Genomic DNA, 13,966 nt, shown 5'->3' with positions numbered 1-13,966 from the left:
GCATATTCACGAAACGTCTCCGTGGGGTTCTTCTTCAAATTATGAATATAGAACACATTTGGCGCATTATCTATATTAAACCTGAATCTATCCATTAAGTCAGACACCATGCCTACCCAGCTTGACCACTTCTTGGAATCTTGGCTGATGTACCAAGATAATGCATCTCCTTTCAAACTCCTCATGAACAGCTTCATGCGGATTCTCTTGTCTTTCCCTACTCCAACCAACTCATCGCAGTATGTCCTCCGATGGACCCTTGGATCACCTATACCGTCAAACATTTCAAACTTAGGAGGTTTGTACCCCTCGTGCAGTTCGACATGAGGCTGTATGCAAAGATCCTCATAGTTCAGCCCTTCGATTCTTTTGCTTCCCTTAACGCCCTGAATACGGCTAGTCAATTTCTTAAGTTCCTCAGCTAGGTTCCTGATAAGCATATCCTTTTCATCAGACTCAAGTGTGCATGGGATAGGTTGGGTGGAGTGTGGCATGGTCTACACATAGATAAGAGTGTTATGGTGGCCTAGTGTATGGGTTTGGAAATGGTCGTTTGTGGAGTTCTGGAGTAGTGGAGTGTTGTTTGGGGGTATGCTAGGTGTTACATTGGTTTTTTGGTGGAGCAACGTGATGGTGAGGAGTGTAAGCACGTGATTTTTGACCCTCCCCGAGGATTTTCACATTTTTTTAGCATAAATATGTAATTGGGTCTAATATAGCCATTTTAACTATTTTTACTTTATTTCGTTGCAAAAAGAAAAATTACAAAATATATATATATATAAATTTTAGTTTATGTATTTCTCATAAACTTGAAAAAATACAAAAACTTGAAAAAATACAAAAATTGCACTTTATTTTTGTACTTTATATAATTTCAAAAATTAAAAAAAAATATAGTTCTATTAAGGTTTTATAGTCATTTTAACTTTGAAAAATACAAAAAATATTACCTCATATTTTATCTTTATATAAAAAACGAAAATTACAAAAAAAATAGTTTTATTAATATTTTGTAGCTATTTTAAATCTTGAAAAATATTTAAAAAAAGATATAGTTTTGTTTAAATATTAGTCCTATTTTTGATAGTTATTTTGCATGCATAGGACTAGTTAAGCAACGTCGTGTCCTTAGTCGGGTCCGAGAAAAAGAATAATATTCGGGTTCAAACTTACCCGCTTTTAGGCCTAATTTTCGGACCTAACCCATAATAATCCGAGTCCGCCACACGTGGGGAACACGGACGGAATCCCATACACGGGGAACCCCACCACGGGGAACACAAGCCTCGAACCCCACCACGCGTGGGGCTCATTTGTCTTGGCCAAAGGGATCAAATACACGGACAAAGAAAGGATTAAGGGGATTTTTTTTGGAAATTTTTTGGAACGGGCACTGTAGCCTCGTCTTCCTCCTCAGAAGAACAAACGAAAAACCCTAGGAGCTCCCCAACAAAACCAGTCGAAACCCCTACTCCCTCACGTCCAAAACGCCACCACCCACGTCCGTCGATCACCAGCTTCCCCCCCGTTGTCACTGTACTCCAAAACCACCACCCACAACGCCATAACCACCACTCCCTCACGTCGGACTCCCCCTCAACCCCACTGTAAAAACAGGCTCGTCACCTTCTCCTTCGTCAAAAAAACCAGTAACGCCCAACTCCGCCATCGTCGACCACTGCCCGACACCACCACCCAAACACCAGCACCAAACAGACCACCAAACTGCTCGACAACCACCCTCCCACCTCCAGCCATAACCAGTCGCCGCCCCCACTGTCCCTCAGCACCACGACCAACAGCAACAACCTAACATCCCTTCAAACCCTTTCCTCCTCACGTCCAGCGACCATCCCAACTACCAGCCCCATCGACCACTGCCTAAACGACACTCCAATCTCCGTAGCCTCCTCCTTTACTCACATCCAACGACCCCTTCTGCTGCAGCTTCACGCACCAGCTGCTGCGTCGAAAATACAGGAGCTGTTGCTGCGTCGCTGCGTTGCCGAGCAGTTGTCACCGCACTTCTTCGTCAACGACCCCTTTCGCTTCATATTCACGTACCAGTCGCTGCGTCAATAAGAAAACCAGCAGTCAGCCAACACCCCGGGTCGTCGACAGTCTTGGTCCGAGTTTTCTGTTTCGGTCCGTTGAGGTCGTCTTTTGTTCGTCGAGGTCCGGTACGCCGAGGTCGTTCGCTGAGGTCGATGTAGAGGGTTGGTCCATGGCTTTATGCGTTTCTGTTTGTTCAGGTTAGTAAACTTCAATGTATTAGATAAAGAAACACTATTTTTAAATGTTCGAAGATGTAATATAGAAATTGGTATGATAATTTTCTGCTTATGTTTCACCGTATGCATTTTGGTTCATCTTTGTGTTATGTTATTCTTGTTTACTTGATGTCATTTGATTTAGTTGTATTAGGAGGTCTAGGACGCAGTTTGACGTTGATTCGTTTTTCCCTTCGTTTTCTTAGTTTATTTGGACAAAATTAGTATTAGTACCTGTTGTTACTACGCCCGAAACACTCATTCGCTTAACTTCTTTTATTAAACTTTTGACAAGTTATGAGATTTTAGTTGTAAAGAAGCGGTAAGGTTTAGTATGGTTAAAGGCGTAAAAATGACATCCTTTTAAAAATAAAAATAATAATAATAAAAAAAACGAGGCAAGCTTCGCAAAAAAAATAAAAATGTACATATTGCGGAGCCTTCACAAAAAAATGTATATATTAAAATACTTAGATTCCGGGACGGGCCATTTAGCAAATTTCACGGCCCTACCAAAAAATAATAATGCGCTAGTTGCTTTAGGCGCGCCTTTAATAATGTTATCTCCCTAAACTCGGGTGCACATTTATGTGACCCAAATCCAAATCTCAACGAAATCGAAATGTGTCTCTAATCACGGGTACATTGACTGTGACGTGGTCTGAGATGCATTTCCATGACGTTGCAAATTCCTTTTTTTTAAAAAATAATAAATGAGACGAGCCTCGACAAACAAAAAATGCAAATTGCGGGGCCCTCAGTAAATACTTGTTTTAAACTTACTTAGAATTCAGGAGGGCCGCTTAGCGAATTTCGTGGCCTTCCCCAAATAATAACACGATAGTCTCTTTAGGCGCGTGTTTAATAATCTACCTTCTTAAACTTGGGTGTGCATTTCATGCGACCCAGATCCAAATCCCAAAACATCAAATAAAATATGTTTCGGATTGTGGGTGCATTTCATGTGACGCAGTCCAAAGACATGTCTTAAGCGATGTTCACATTCTTTTAAAAATAATAATAATAAAGTGGTAAAAAGTTAAAATTGGCACATTGGTTCATAATTGTATTTAAAATCAGATAATCAAGCCGAATATAACAGTTGAGCGACCGTGCTAGAACCACGGAACTCGGGAATGCCTAACACCTTCTCCCGGGTTAACAGAATTCCTTATCCGGATTTCTGGTACGCAGACTGTAATACAGAGTCATTCTTTTCCTCGATTCGGGATTAAAATTGGTGACTTGGGACACCCTAAATCTCCCAAGTGGCAACTCTGAAATAAATAAACCAATCCCGTTTCGATTGTCCTTTAATTGGAAAAAACTACCCCCGCACCCTATCGGGTGCGGAAAAAGGAGGTGTGACAGCTCTGGCGACTCTGCTGGGGATTTACACCTAGAACCACTGGTTCAGGGTTAAGAATTCGAGCTTAAAATAATTGTTATTATTTGGCTTTATTTATTATCTGATTTTTACATGTTTGAGCCTAATGTGCTAAATGCTGCTTTTACTGCTTTGATATTACGTGAACTGTATATAAACTGTGCCGAAACCCCTATACTTTCTGAGTCTTCTAAATCATGAAGAAGGGCGTACTTCGTATGACTTCTTTTCTGTATAGTGTCAAATCCCAATTTAGAACGAGGTTCGGATAAGTTGCTAAGCCGGTGAAGCTTCTGTATTCCCGGTACGCTGCCCCCCCTCGGCTCGAGCTGTCCGGTCGGGTAAGCCAGGTCTAGAACAAATACCCAGGTTATGAACTTAGTATAACGAAGCCACATGCCTGATCCCTAGTAGGAACGTTTATTTGCATCATGTGCATTTGACTTAGGGGACTCAACACAGGGGTTGGGTCCGTCTAGGACAAGCAACCTGAAAATAATAGACCATCTTTGGCATCCTATGTGCTACATGTTGTATTTATGCAAGGGTGAATGGGTCATTTGGCGGACCAATGATATTTGCGGACAAATGACACTCCTTATCATGCTGATCACGTTAAATAAGAAAGTTGCACTATTTTTGATAAGCATGCCATTATGTTAATTAAGGACATGGGGAACATTGTGGAATTCAAGAAGCCTTGGTATTCCACATGTCCCCCACGCTTCATTTTTTGGGAAAAAGCACATGGGGAACATTTGTGGAATCCAAGAAGTCTTGGAATTCCCTATGTCCCCCATGCTTCACATGTTGGGAAAAGCGCATGGGGAACAGTTGCGGAATCCAAGATGTCTTGGAAATCCTTATGTTTCCCATGCCACAGTTTTGAAAAATAATAATAAACATAAAAAATATATATATATATACATATAAAAAAAAAAGAGCATGAAAATTCAAAAGATTTTGTATGTTGTCATCATTTTCCACATATTAGAAAACCGTGAAAGAGTCCGAGTAGAGTCGTAGCTCTGCCGAAATTTTGAGAAAATGAAAAAAAATGTGTCTTATTAAGTTTGTTTTATTAGCAAATCTTGTTTTGAAAAATGTCAAAAAGTCCAAAAAGTCCAATAAGTTTTATTATGTTAAAAAAAAAGGGGGAGTCGGGCGTTGAAAGTGGTTTTATTATTGCAAATATATATATATAAAAAATCCAAAAGTTTTTCTTTATTTCCAAAAAATGTATATATATCTTTATCTGTTGCAAGAACATTGGTCTTGCCAAAAGTTTTTAGAATCCCAATTTTCAAAACAGATGATCCAAAAATATTTTCCATTATTGACTTCTTTAGAAAGTCTTTCTAATTGTTTTTCTAAAAAAAATAAATAATATATGTATATATATATATATATATATATAAATCAAAAGAAAGTTCAAAATTCAAAAAGATAAAATAGATAAATAAAAATCCGAAAATATTTTGATTCTTCTTTAGAAAATTCAAAATTCAAAAAAAAAAATATTTTAGAAGCATTTCTTTTATTAAAGGTAAAATTCCAAAAAATATTTTCTTCTTCTTCTTTAGAATAAAAAAAAAGCAAATGAAATTCAAAAATATATCTTAGAAGTATTTCTTTCAAAAAAAAAAGATCAATCAAAAATCCAAAAAAAATATACTTCATTTCTTCTTTTAAAGTAGTTCTTTCACAAATTCACAAAAAAAAAAAGTTAGTTCATCTACTTATTCCTGATTGCCCGAACTACGCTGGTTTGATTCTCACCGGATGTGAGATACATAGGCAACCCTCATCGGGTCCAACCCCACCTTTTGCTAAAAAAGCCAAAAAACAAATAATAATAATAAAAAATATATATATGTCAAATTTTAGTTTTTGTCATAAAGAAGTCGGGTGACGCTGTTTTATCAAGACATAGCCGAATTTTTCCGAAAGGGACGCCGGAAGGCTGACTTTGCATAAACATCCACCTTTGGGTCATTTTAAGATTTGGTCCAGTTGACCCACACAGCCTTAAAAAGCTTCGTCCCCGTGACGTCGAAAGGTCGTGTTTGCAACACAAGGTTTTTATCGTAATTTGAAAAAAAAACAAAGAGTAAACGGTCAGGTGAATGCCGTTTGGATGTTTAGTCAAAAAAAAATGAAAAAATAAAATAAGCCGAGCCAGCTTCGGCCGCGTCTTAAACCGTTCTTGCCGAAATAGCCTTAGAGTATCTTTCAGTTGTCGAAAGGCTATTTTCGTAAGAGAACGGACAAGTTTGTAAAGTGTCATAAATAATCCTCCCCGGCCTCAAAATTCATGTGAAATTTGGAAGGGGCCACATTTGCAAAAAATAACCGTTTGGTTGCATTTGTCGAACAGAGAAAGGGAGCTAGCCTTTTGTTTTTGAGTTTGTAAAGCTTTTGATTAAAATATGTGGGTTGTTTGATTTTTGAGTTTGTAGGTCATATTCAAACCTTTGAAACCCAGTTTGTTCTAATATGAAAAATGTTTAGTATTGTTTATCTTTCAGCAGTCCGAACTACGCAAGGTCTGATTCATGCGGGGGCATGATACATAGGCAATCTCCATAAGATTCGACCACAACAAAAAATAAAAAATAAGAAAAAAAAAAAATAAAAAAATATATAATAATAAATAAATAAAAGAGAGTGTGGAAGATTTTCAGGGGGCACAATTGTCTAACTGCTTGGGTACATTTTTGATATATGATTGTCTGTCCAATGCCCTAACACTAACGTGATGACTTCCCTTTGATGTGTCCATATATAGAGAGTGGTTGGTTGTGGTAACTCCTCCCTGCAAAGCAAAATCAAAGGACAATGGCTCAGAACTGCAGAACCGAGTGGGTCGGTACTGATGACCGACAACAATTGGTCGAACGGAACAACGGGTTGGTAGAAGAAGTGAAAATGCTGAGACATCATGTGGCAGACATGTATCAGGCATGGATAATAGGAAAAGCACCACCCTCTCCACCGCCAAGTCTCTTGAACTCGGTCATTTCCCAAGCACCCAACACCATAATGGAAGATCCCCCATACTCTCCATCCCAACCCACTTATGGCAGCTTTCCCTGCTATCCGAGTAGCTCCATCACTCCTCAATGCTTCTCCGCTCCCCAACACCACTTCTTTCCCCGTGACCTCAAAAGCCATACCTCACTTCCCAGGTACCCGACTCCACGAAATGCTTACCCACCCATACAGGCCTACCAAAAGCCATCTGGATCAGGTTTCCGGCCATGTCAACATGCAAGAATGAAGAGGTTGCTGAAACGAGAAAAGGCTCTCACCCCTATCGGGGTATCTTATGCCAGTCTGTTTGAAAGGCTAAGGCATGCTGGCTCGATTGAGCCACTCCCCGCATGTACTCTAAATCCACTTGCAAGGAGCTTTGATCCGGCAGCGCGATGCGCCTACCACTCCAATGTCATAGGGCACAACATTGAGAGCTGTCATAGTTGGAGAAGGGAAGTAGAGAAAATGATCCGAGAAGGGCGGGTTGTGATTAATAACAGTGACATGGAGCACTCGAACCCTATCGAGAACTTGTTGACGGAGGTTGATGATGTTGAAGCGGGCAATAGTCTTGGCAGTATTGATGCAAAGCTCAGTGGCTAAGATGCCAGTTTTTGATAAAGTGGGAGGACGTTTCGTTTCCTTGGTCCACAAGTGAGAAGCTTGTGGTGGCTTATTTTGTTGTCATTTCTGTTGTTCGGATTTAGGGTTATAAGTCGGACATTGTCTTGTCCAATTTGTTTTAGGATTTTGTTCTGGATTGTTTTGTTTGTTTTGTTATTTCACCGGCAATCTAATGCAAATTCCGGTCTTCTATTATTTCCGGTCTTCTTTTGTTTAGTCTTCTTATCATTTTTTATTCAACGCCGATTCTAGTGACATGACATGCGCACACAGTTTGGGCCTAAGCTTAAAAGTTAATCATAAAACCTCGGAAAGGCGATCAAAGCATTTAAAGGAAATAAGTACGGGTTGAGATTATTTGGGGCCCGAGTCATGTGGAACTGGGGCAAGTTAAACGCAAAGAAAACCGTTAAAGAAAGATTCGCCTAAATTGGCATGAGGGTCGTTCATAATAATGAAAATAAGAGTGTCGCCCAACGGTGCTTTAGAAGTGACAAATGACCAAACAGATGTTGAATATAATTGTCAAGTCCAGCACCATCAGAAGAGACTACAAATTTAAATTGTGTTGTTTGCACTTGGCATGTTTTGAAGATTGGAATGACGAAGGCATTTTTTTCTGCTACCTAAACACTTTATCCTTCGTTAACCCCTTTTGAGCCTTATTTATCTTCTTTCATACCCCTCGTTCGGAATAAAAGAAAAAAAGAGAGAAAGAAAAAAAAACGACAAAAAGAAAGGAGAAATGAGAAAAGAAAAAGAGAAAAGAAAACTGATAACAAAGAAAAAAAAGAAAGTCAAATGAAACAGAGGAATTGGGAACTACGTTTGACCTGATTCCTCAAAGAGGATACGTAGGCGCTTCACGGCTCGGTCATAGTTTTGAAAAATGAAAAAAATCAGTTAGGATATCCCCAAGCAAGAAACTGGGGCAAAGGTTGCGTTTATTGTGAATAAATCTAATTCCGAAGGTTGTAACTAATAACCCAAAATTAATGCATTTTTTGAGCCTTTAATACCCTTTCTTTCTAGCCCTATCCAAAACCCACATTACGGTCCAAAGAAAGACCTTCCGATCAGTCTTCAAAAGATGCCAAGTCAGACAAATGAAGAGTCTTACCGGCGAACATAACATTCTGTTCCACAGCAGAAAAGGCTCTAATCTCCAGCAGAAAGAGTCATACCGGCGACACTCCAAATCCCCAGCTGGAAAGTGATACAAATGAGAGAGTCTTATCGGTGAAAACCTTCACAGGCACCATAAGGCGATGAAAGCTGAGAGAAAACCCAAAAATGAGAGAGGCTTGATAGTGAAAACCCTGCGGGCACTACAAGTCGAATAGGATTGGGAATCAGATGGGGAATGGCAAATTTAAGGTCTCGAAAGATGACTAACGGCGGAGGATAGACCACATATGCATGTCATGACCATTAGAGTCGGTATCTGTGTTTGATAGGTTTTTATTTATAGTTTCTTTTGTTAAAAGGTCATCTTTTTCCTTTTGTCCTTTTATTTTGTTCCCTTTTATCTTTTTTCCTTTCATAGAAAAATCCCCAATAGAGTCTGTTTGGTCATCAGCTTTCCAAAATGAGATCTGACTAGTACATCCAAGTGGTATAGTCAGCAGGGAACAAACGCGAGGCCAGTGTCAAAAAGATATCCCCAGCAAAAGGGAATTGACAGAAGGATTGACAAGCGTCAAGAGGGATACCGTTGCCTTTATCAAAAGTTATAAACCTCAAGGCCAAGGCCCATGAACAAAGCAAGGAAAGCAGTGAGCATGATTTGGCGAAATCCATACTAGACTAAGAGGTCAGGGAAATGCCAGTTTCTGAGCTATGCCACAAAAGAAGAGGGATATCCCCAGCAGAAAGGGATTGTACCCAGCAAATAAAATCGTCCCCAATAAGTTGTGCAACGCAAAGCAAGGAAGGAAAAAAGGAAAATCCATCTCGTTGGGAGTATCACAACCAACCACCATGTTTTAAACTAACAATTTTGTTTGATTTGAAACAGGTAAAGGAAATGGCATTGATGCCAGAACTGCATGCCACAAGGGATATTATCAAACTGGGGCAGAAAATTTTCCTTCCATTTAGAAAATTTTCTGGAAGTCAGGTACCCTCAGCTGATAACATTTTACCCAACAGTGTTATCCCTAGCAGGTAAGTAAATAATTCCTCAAAAGTGTTATCCCTAGCAGTTGCGAGGGGTCCAACACAAGGTTGGAAAGTCGGTATCCTCAGCGGTTCCTTTCGGGGAAAGGCAAAACGACTCTCAAGGGAGGTAGTCTTCGAAGGAAGAAGCTATGCGAAAAAAAGAATAAAATCAAAAAAGAAGAATAAAAAGATAATAATGAAAAAAAAAGAAAAAGGGTAAAAAGCCATCCCCATCTAAATAATCCCCAACAATTTCGAGGGAGGGCAACGCAGGTAAGTAAATAATTCAAAAAAAAAAGAAAGCGAAGGTTTCATTAATAGGAGACGCACTTCCTAGTTTGAAATCATTAGAGTTCTACCCATAGGAGATGCATTTCCTCCTAAGATTGTTTTAGTTTCACCCCATAGGAGATGCATTTCCTCCTAAGGTTGTTTTGGTTTTACCCATAGGAGATGCATTTCCTCCTAAGTTCGTTTTAGTTTCACCCATAGGAGATGCATTTCCTCCTAAGTTTAAGTTTTACCCATAGGAGACGCATTTCCTCCTAAGTTTAAGTTTCACCCATAGGAGATGCATTTCCTCCTAAGTTCGTTTTTACCCATAGGAGACGCATTTCCTCCTAAGTTTATGTTTTACCCATAGGAGATGCATTTCCTCTTAAGTTGTTGTTAAAAAAAAAAAAAAAAAAAAACAAGACCTAGTCTGATGAACCTTCTCCTAGGATCAAAATCTTAGTCCGATGAATTTTTCTCCTAAGATAGAGACCTAGTCTGACGAACCTTCTCCTAGGATCAAAATCTTAGTCTGATGAATCTTTCTCCTAAGATAACCAAAAAACGAAAATGACCTAGTCTGATGAACCTTCTCCTAGGATCAAAATCTTAGTCCGATGAATTTTTCTCCTAAGATAGAGACCTAGTCTGATGAACCTTCTCCTAGGATCCAAATCTTAGTCTGATGAATCTTTCTCCTAAGATACCAAAAAACAAGACCTAGTCTGATGAACCTTCTCCTAGGATCAAAATCTTAGTCCGATGAATTTTTCTCCTAAGATAGAGACCTAGTCTGACGAACCTTCTCCTAGGATCAAAATCTTAGTCTGATGAATCTTTCTCCTAAGATACCAAAAAAACAAGACCTAGTCTGACGAACCTTCTCCTAGGATCAAAATCTTAGTCTGACGAATTTTTCTCCTAAGATAGAGACCTAGTCTGACGAACCTTCTCCTAGGATCAAAATCTTAGTCTGATGAATCTTTCTCCTAAGATACCAAAAAGAAAAGACCTAGTCTGATGAACCTTCTCCTAGGATCAAAATCTTAGTCTGATGAATTTTTCTCCTAAGATAGAGACCTAGTCTGACGAACCTTCTCCTAGGATCAAAATCTTAGTCTGATGAATCTTTCTCCTAAGATACCAAAAAACAAAAAATGACCTAGTCTGATGAACCTTCTCCTAGGATCAAAATCTTAGTCTGACGAATTTTTCTCCTAAGATAGAGACCTAGTCTGATGAACCTTCTCCTAGGATCAAAATCTTAGTCTGATGAATCTTTCTCCTAAGATGCTAAAAAAACGTTTGAAAAAAAGAGAGTCATTTTCCTAAACCCAGGCGCCCACCTGTATAACGAGAGGAATACATTTCAGTATTTGCATTCCATGATCCAGGCGCCCACCTGTATAACGAGAGGAATACATTTTAGTTTTTACTTTCAAGTGTTGAAGTTGGGAGCTCGCCCAGATAACAGAGGCATACACTTCAGTCTTTACTTTCAAGTGTTGAAGTTGGGAGCCCGCCCATAATAACAGAGGCATACATTTCAGTATTTACTTTCAAGTGTTGAAGTTGGGAGCCCGCCCATAATAACAGAGGCATACATTTCAGTCTTTACTTTTCAAGTGTTGAAATTGGGAGCCCGCCCATAATAACAGAGGAATACATTCAGTCTTTACTTTTCAAGTGTTGAAATTGGGAGCCCGCCCATAATAACAGAGGAATACATTCAGTCTTTACTTTCAAGTGTTGAAATTGGGAGCCCGCCCATAATAACAGAGGAATACATTCAGTCTTTACTTTCAAGTGTTGAAATTGGGAGCCCGCCCATAGAACCGAGGCATACATTCCAGTCTTTAAATTTCTTGTCAGGCGCCCACCTACATAACGAGTGGAATACTTTTCAGTCTTTAAATTTCTTGTCAGGCGCCCACCTACATAACGAGTGGAATACTTTTAAGTCTTTAAATTTCTTTTCAGGCGCCCACCTGTATAACAAGAGGAATACCTTTTAGTCTTATACTGCAGATTTTGGAAATCAGTAACCCCACCGGAAGGTAGAAGGTTACAACAGGAATCCCCAGCTCCGGGAAGCAGAAGGCTACAACAAAAATACCCAGCATTCAACCAAGTTATAAATAGCAGAAGCTCGCCTCAAGAATGCGAGTCAACATCTGAGATGGTCGACAAAAGCTGGACACAACATAAAAGAAAAAAAAGAAAAAAAGAAGAACAAGAAAAGAGAAAAACAAAAAAGGGAGAAAAATACGGCAGTGGAGAACGGATGTGATCTGCTCAAGAACTAGCGCCTACAACTAGCAAGTATCAAGGTTCAAATCCAAAGTCTGTATGAAGCACCATTCAAGACTTAAGACCAAGTTTCAGAAGACTTAAAAGATAGGAATCCTTGTAACTAGTAGCTGATAGGTTTAGTTAGTCTTTTTCAGTTTTCATTTTTGTTGTAATGACAGGACCACGGACCGGAACCTCAACGGAACGGCACCTCGATCGGCTCCTCACCTCGGTACACTCCACCATCTCTCTCATTCCCGAACTACACGTGGCCTGATTCCTGTATAACCAAGGATATGTAGGCAGCTCAGATACCAGGGTTTGGTCTAATTCCCTTCTTTTTTCCCTAGTGTGGTCCCTCCAAATAATGGTCGGGTCAAAAACATGTCTAGTCGTTCTTTGTCGGAAAACTCTTCGTGTTTCCAGTCAAAGAGGGGCAGCTGTAAGCACGTGATTTTTGACCCTCCCCGAGGATTTTCACATTTTTTTAGCATAAATATGTAATTGGTCTAATATAGCCATTTTAACTATTTTTACTTTATTTCGTTGCAAAAAGAAAAATTACAAAAAATATATATATATATATTTTAGTTTATGTATTTCTCATAAACTTGAAAAAATACAAAAATTGCACTTTATTTTTGTACTTTATATAATTTCGAAAATTACAAAAAAATATAGTTCTATTAAGGTTTTATAGTCATTTTAACTTTGAAAAATACAAAAAATATTACCTCATATTTTATCTTAATATTTAAAAAATGAAAATTACAAAAAATAGTTTTATTAATATTTTGTAGCTATTTTAAATCTTGAAAAATATTTAAAAAATATAGTTTTGTTTAAATACTAGTCCTATTTTTGATAGTTATTTTGCTTGCATAGGACTAGTTAAGCAACGTCGTGTCCTTAGTCGGGTCCGAGAAAAAGAATAATATTCGGGTTCAAACTTACCCGCTTTTAGGCCTAATTTTCGGACCTAACCCATAATAATCCGAGTCCGCCACACGTGGGGAACACGGACGGAATCCCATACACGGGGAACCCCACCACGCGTGGGGAACACAAGCCTCGAACCCCACCACGCGTGGGGCTCATTTGTCTTGGCCAAAGGGATCAAATACACGGACAAAGAAAGGATTAAGGGGATTTTTTTTGGAAAATTTTTGGAACGGGCACTGTAGCCTCGTCTTCCTCCTCAGAAGAACAAACGAAAAACCCTAGGAGCTCCCCAACAAAACCAGTCGAAACCCCTACTCTCTCACGTCCAAAACACCACCACCCACGTCCGTCGATCACCAGCTTCCCCCCCGTTGTCACTGTACTCCAAAACCACCACCCACACCGCCATAACCACCACTCCCTCACGTCGGACTCCCCCTCAACCCCACTGTAAAAACAGGCTCGTCACCTTCTCCTTCGTCAAAAAAACCAGTAACGCCCAACTCCGCCATCGTCGACCACTGCCCGACACCACCACCCAAACACCAGCACCAAACAGACCACCAAACTGCTCGACAACCACCCTCCCACCTCCAGCCATAACCAGTCGACGCCCCTACTGTCCCTCAGCACCACGACCAACAGCAACAACCTAACATCCCTTCAAACCCTTTCCTCCTCACGTCCAGCGACCATCCCAACTACCAGCCCCATCGACCACTGCCCAAACGACACTCCAATCTCCGTAGCCTCCTCTTTTACTCACATCCAACGACCCCTTCTGCTGCAGCTTCACGCACCAGCTGCTGCGTCGAAAATACAGGAGCTGTTGCTGCGTCGATGCGTTGCCGAGCAGTTGTCGCCGCACTTCTTCGTCAACGACCCCTTTCGCTTCATATTCACGTACCAGTCGCTGCGTCAATAAGAAAACCAGCAGTCAGCCAACACCCCGGGTCGTCGACAGTCTTGGTCCGAGTTT

The sequence above is a fragment of the Nicotiana tabacum genome, chromosome 3, assembly GCF_000715075.1.
Source record: "Nicotiana tabacum cultivar K326 chromosome 3, ASM71507v2, whole genome shotgun sequence".
NCBI classification, from domain to species: domain Eukaryota; kingdom Viridiplantae; phylum Streptophyta; class Magnoliopsida; order Solanales; family Solanaceae; genus Nicotiana; species Nicotiana tabacum.
The sequence above is the reverse complement of the archived record's forward strand: the minus strand, read 5'-3'. Positions refer to the sequence as shown.